Source organism: Grammomys surdaster, unplaced genomic scaffold, assembly GCF_004785775.1.
Source record: "Grammomys surdaster isolate TR1022 unplaced genomic scaffold, NIH_TR_1.0 348, whole genome shotgun sequence".
Taxonomy (NCBI): Eukaryota; Metazoa; Chordata; class Mammalia; order Rodentia; family Muridae; genus Grammomys; species Grammomys surdaster.
In genome coordinates, this window is record NW_021604767.1 from 4,272,439 (window position 1) to 4,278,488 (window position 6,050).

Genomic DNA, 6,050 nt, shown 5'->3' on the forward strand with positions numbered 1-6,050 from the left:
GTAAGATATAAAAAATAATAAATCTTTCTCACAAAAAATGCTCTTTTCAAGAATTGAGAGATGAACATGTAGAGATGAATCAGACCCTGTAGCCTTAGAAACTTCCTTAAGTTTCTAACACTGAACATAATCTCTAGTTATTCAGACACACTAACATCACTAAGTGCTGGTGTGCCATTCTCTAGCTAGAGATGTTTTCCTATGCTTCACTGCCTTTGAGCTTGATGGCTTTCATGTTAAATCCAATGTTCCTGTCTCAATTTCAACTAGAGTATATATGCTCATATGCACATTCAATACACACACACACACACACACACAAACATACACACACACACACTGAGCCAAGAAGAAGCATTAGTAGCAAATCTATGAATAAGTATGCAACATCGAGAAGGTCAAAAGTAAACAGCACATGCACATGTCTCAGTAGAAAAGGAAAAAAGAGTTTTGGCTGCATCTCTATCCCTCCAACTTCACCCTGGGTGCCAAGCTTAGCATATCAAGTAAACAGAGTGCATTATGGAGTAGGGAGAGATCTGATTTCATATGCAACAGTAGGGTAATTTTATATCTGCTCCAAGAGTGGATTAAATAGTTGCAGACAATTGTTAAGCTACTAAAATAAACATGAAGGAGAATGGATAGAACAGAGCCAAGAATTGCGCTCATGCTAATTACCCTTGCATCTGGGAGATCAATTTGCATACAGAATCCTTGAAGCCTGTCAGGTATGAACTGAACTACTGAACAGCTACATTTGATAATCCAGCCACTGAATTCCTTTTTTCCCCTGAAGATGTTGTTTTCAGTCTCTCAGACAGATTTCCTCATATAAAAGTGCTCCTTTCTGATTAATTTTCTCCTGTATTTAACACATGCTCACATGTGTGACATTCAAAGAAATTAACTAAACATCAAAAACATTGAGATTATTAATTAGATATGTGGAAGAAGAAAGATTTGGGATAAGACTTTGGCTTAGTTCTCAAAATTTCAAAATTTGAGAAACAAATGTCCCATGCCACTTATCAATAGCAATTAGCTTACAAAACAAGACACCATAAGAGCAGGCTTTATCTACATTAATTTATTTAAGACACACAGTAGCCATGCAGAGAACACAGTACAGGTTTATTTTCTTCTTTAGAAAAGGAAGAACAGAAGACAGAGTGAACCGTTATAGAATTATCAAAATCATTAAGGGCACAGCATGATCAATATTTAAAGCTAGATCAACTGATTCCCAACATCTTCTCTTTTCCCTCTGCATCACCTAATCTAAAAAGTCTCATTGATACTGTATTTCCTAAGGAAAAGAAAAAGTCTTCCTATTCAATCATATTAACTTAGCCCAGAAAAGCCTATTTGAGTCAGTGGTACTCAGTAATATTTTTCACTGAAGTTATTCAAGTAATTCGTCTAGTTCTAGTTTTTGAAATAAAAGGCCAAGAGAGACAGGATATGGAATAAAGAATGTAGAAACTACATGGGGAGGGGAAAGAAAATTGGAAAGGACTTTATTAAGGTCAATAATGCTTTTAGGAAATGTAGCAGAAACAGTTGGGCAAGAATCAATCAATTTTAGAAAGATGTAGACTTGAGCATCATAGAAAATGATAGCTATATTTCTTTTTTTTTCCTTTAGAAACTATGATTATAGCTGATGATGTGATGTTGATTACACAGGAGGCTCAGGAAGGGCCAACAGCCTCTGGACAGACATGTGACAAAATGGCAGGAAACACACAGATTTGGAGGTGTGGGAAATGGTATTTTGTTTTAAGACACTCTCTCACATCAAAGAGGAAGCAGGACAGGGGACCACTGTTGACCCATATAACACTCAAAGGACTCCTGACCTTTCACCTGGAGGCTGGTCAACTCCACTTTCCCAACATTTTCCAGATGGGAAAACTGCAACAGAAAAGACAGCATGAATAAAGCCACCTGGTGGTAAAGAGGAATAAAGAGGAGGTGGCAGTATGTCCATCCCTCCCTCAAACACACCAGTAAACTAAGCTTCAACTGACTAGTTGAGGAGTCACTTCTTGTGCCTCATTAAAGGTGAAGGAAATCCAAGTTGTGACATGCCCTGGGCTCTGCTGCTTGTGTGTGTGAACAGCAATTCACAGACAAAGGCAAAGAGGCAGATGCAACCAACTCCCGCTTCCCAGGAAGAAAGGCAGAATGTCCCCTCGTCTCCACACATCTTCCATCATAGGATTTATGGGGTGTGAGTATGGAGGTGGAATGTGTCTCTCTGGAAAGGTATACATCCACCCAACTTCAAAGCCTGGACCTTCCTGCGTGGACCATAGGCCTCCTGCTTGAGTCTAGCAAATATTCCTAGCTCATGGCCTCAGGCTCCTATGTCAACACCCAGCAACTGGTCATACTCAAGCAGAGCACTGCATCACCAGGACAGTGACCTCTGTGGGAAAGTTTAGCCCCCCACCCCCAATGTCATATAGGACAATGATAACTGACAGGCTTGCCTGACCTAGAACCCCCCTCCCCGACACAGTCCCACTTATGTAACCGGAGGCTGAGCTTTATTCCTTAGGATGGGTCCCTAGCTGCCCATCTCAGAGCACCAGGATAAGGTAGACCAGGCTGTGACAGAAACAGGCTTATCTGCCAAGAGAAGCTCCGCAGACCCCTTCCCTCTCTATTGTACAAAAGGGGCGGGGAAGCACACATGACTGACAGACTGAGGATGAGGATGACGACTCTCTGGATGCTGGGGAAGGTCCATGGGACACCGAAGCGAACAGCCCAAGTCAGAGAAATCTAGATGTCCCTAAGGAGACAAGGTGCTAGGACGGTTGGAAGCCTCTAAGTAGAACCTAAATCTTCCTCAGCAGAAATAAAACTCAGTCAGGAGGCATTCTCTCACTGGACAGGCCTCTGAAGTTTCTGACCAGTTGTAAGGGTGTTCTAGACAGGAGCAAGGTCATCTCTATGGTGCAGAAGGATTGGATTTAAAGGCCTGGAGGGCTCCCTGCCATAGGAGAGTGACTTTCCTGGAGAGTCACATCCAGGCTCCTCTGCCTAAGGAGTCCTACAATGGGGCACAGGTAGCATTTTGACCCCTTTTAGCAGCACACCCAATAAGCAGCCAGGTATACACACTCAAAGTCTCAGCAAGCACCTGATGAATAAGAGTCTTGGAGGCCACTAGTCACTTCCTTCTGGCCCAACAGAGATGAAGAGCCTCGGAGGATGCACTCAGGGGTCTCCAGAGTAGAATGCACATCTGGTGGGCAAGGCCAGCAAGCGGCAGCCAGAGGGGCAGATACAGTGCCTGGCATTCTCCTCCAGTGTTCTAGGCATCTATGTCTAGACCAGGTTCCTGGAATAGTGACTGCTTCCTCAATGTGAGCCGGGCACACTTGGGTACACTTGGGGCATGTGGTCGAGTTGTCGTAATAACAGTCTCTATGGAGGACAGCTGAACAGTCGCTGCACACGGGTGTATGGCTGTCGATCAAACGGGACAGCACATCACTTTCCTTGCAGAGTTCACAGACGAACCCCTTGGCTTGACACCACTCACAGTCCAGTTTGATGTGTTTGATGAAGAGCGTGTGGATCTCGGTTAGCAAGCAGCTGAGGCGGCCCATGTGCACCTCCAAGAGGTACTGGATGGAGTACATATCGTTGTTCTCCACAAAGTGCTGTCAGTCTTGGAGCTGCAGCAGCAGTCAGTCACGCCTCTATGGCCTCCTTGCAGGTGATGAAGTATGGCTTCATAAGCAGGATGTCCTGGCGCAGCTTTCGGATCTCCACCAGCTCTTCCACATAATTAAACAGCAGAGGATTAATCCCCCAGAGCCTTTGCACTGGCCGAGACACCATCAGTGCCAGGTAGTGCATGCTGCTACAGGACACCTTGTGTGGTTCAGAGTCCCAGTTGTGTACTACTCTCGCAGGGATGACAGCCAGGTCATTCCAGTAGCAGTGACTACAGTAATACTGGCCGGCTGGGCCTCAATAGGCACACCTTGTAGAGATGGGAGTGCGGCACATGGCAGAGCGGTAGTTCTGGCTGTCCAGCCCGGTCTCGGGGCAGACGTTCAGCTCATACTCAGCCTGGTGACTGACCTTGGAACTATGCACGTATACCAGGTCTGGAAGAGGCCCCAGATGCTGGTATTGCACTTGTCGCAGGTTTGTTTGACACTCTTGTTCTTCTCCTTATAGAAGCGATGCCCTAGGAAAACTCGAATGTTGGGTTCCTCCTCTCTGGGGTCTTTCAACTCCTGGAGCTTCAGCCTGAGGTAGATCAGCCTCACCACAGCATCTTTCTGCTTCTCTGACTGCTCTGGCAGCTCCAGGATCACCTGTTTGCATTCTTCAATTGCCTGTCACAGCTGCTGGACATCTGATGCCAGGAAGAGACCCACAGAGCTGGAAAAGCAGTTCTCGGACAGGCCAAGATCCATCATGTGCTCCGAGTACCAGCACTCAGGCTCCCCAGTGAGCAGCTCAGGCAGTGTCTCTTCATAAGTGACTTCTTGGGCCTTCTCATTGGGTTCCTCTTCATGATGCCTTGGTCCAAGCTGCTTGATGAAGGGATTGAGGTAGGCCTGCCAGAACAAATCCAACTTCTCGTCATATTCCTTAGCATCCCACCTCTCAGGCTTGAGTTCCAGTCCTATGTTACAACCACATGGCCTGAGTTGTTCCAGCCATGGGATCCCATGTAGCAGGTTCAGGTTCGCACTGGTCAGACATTCGATAGGTATATTTCTTAACTAAGAGCATTTAAACTTCTGTTATCTGTATTTTGAAAATGGGACATGACATTTTCTTTTCTCCATTTGAACATGGATCTGATGATTGAAGTTATAAAATTCTCTTACATGGCCAAACCTAGTAAAAAAAAATCCCTCACTTTAGGGGCTGAAGAGGTTGTTTTCTGGATAGGAGAACTTCTTGTTCTTGATAAGGACCAGGGTTCAAATCATAGCAACTACATAGTAACTCACAAATGTTCATACTCCAGTTACGGAGGAAATGACATCCTTTTGGTAATGCCCAGATAAATATTTACAGCCAAAACACCCACACACTTAAAGTAAAATAAAATAAAAATAAAATCTTTCTTTTAAAATCTCATTTGAGCTTTAGGTTATGTTGAGAATAACACTAATGTTTCAATGCTTACCGGCCATGAGATTTCTTAACTATGTAGGTTTGTCATGTAGTTCTATGTTTAAATAACAAATACTTAACTCAAATGAGCTTTTGGAATTTATTGATGCATAGCCAGAAAGTTGTCTCACTCGGGATGGAACTTCCTGCCAAATAAGATGACCTGAGTTCATCCAGTGGACCAACATGATACAAGGAAGTATCCTCTAACCTTGTCTCTCTCTCTCTCTCTCTCTCTCTCTCTCTCTCTCTCTCTCTCTCTCTCTCTCTCTAAGTAAGCAGATAAGCTTTTAAAATTTTTAGTTTACTAATGTCAAGAACCTTTTGTAAGACTGTGGTTTGCCACAGAGATTACTCTATTTAGGCAAAAGAAGGTACAGATAATCTCAATGAAGGGAGCCATTGGCATTGATAGGGAAAGCCAACTTGCATGATTAAGACAAGAACTGACAAGTTTTTACTTTGTAACACTAAATTATTAAATATGCCTCTATTGTCTCATTGAGTTTCAAACTTATAAATACAGTTATTGGCATGTTGAGGGGGTAAGAATTTAACTCAATTTTGATATGCTTAGAAGTTAAGTGATAAATATACTCATGTGGCCTACTAGCCAAATAACAGCTAGCAGGCCAGTGGCATCCTGAGGGTAACTGTGATCCTATTTAGAAGGATTTCAATGTATGCAAAGAATTTCAGTCCCAGGAGTTCATAGTCTTGTGAATCTAAACACCTTAAATTCCAAGATCCCGAGAAGAAGATTTAATGATGCAACCAGGTATATAGAAAACTTATTGGAAAATCAGTCACCAGAGTCATATAAAAGGAATTCTACTTTGTTACCTACAGCAGATTGTTTGTAAGCATTTACACCAGGCATAAAATATACA

The 6,050-nt window shown here is 43.4% G+C and overlaps 1 pseudogene; it reads right to left on the bottom strand.

The window, feature by feature from the left end:
* Window positions 1–3,328: 3,328 nt before the first annotated feature.
* LOC114630933 lies at window positions 3,329–4,634 on the bottom strand (annotated as a pseudogene).
* Window positions 4,635–6,050: the final 1,416 nt, after the last annotated feature.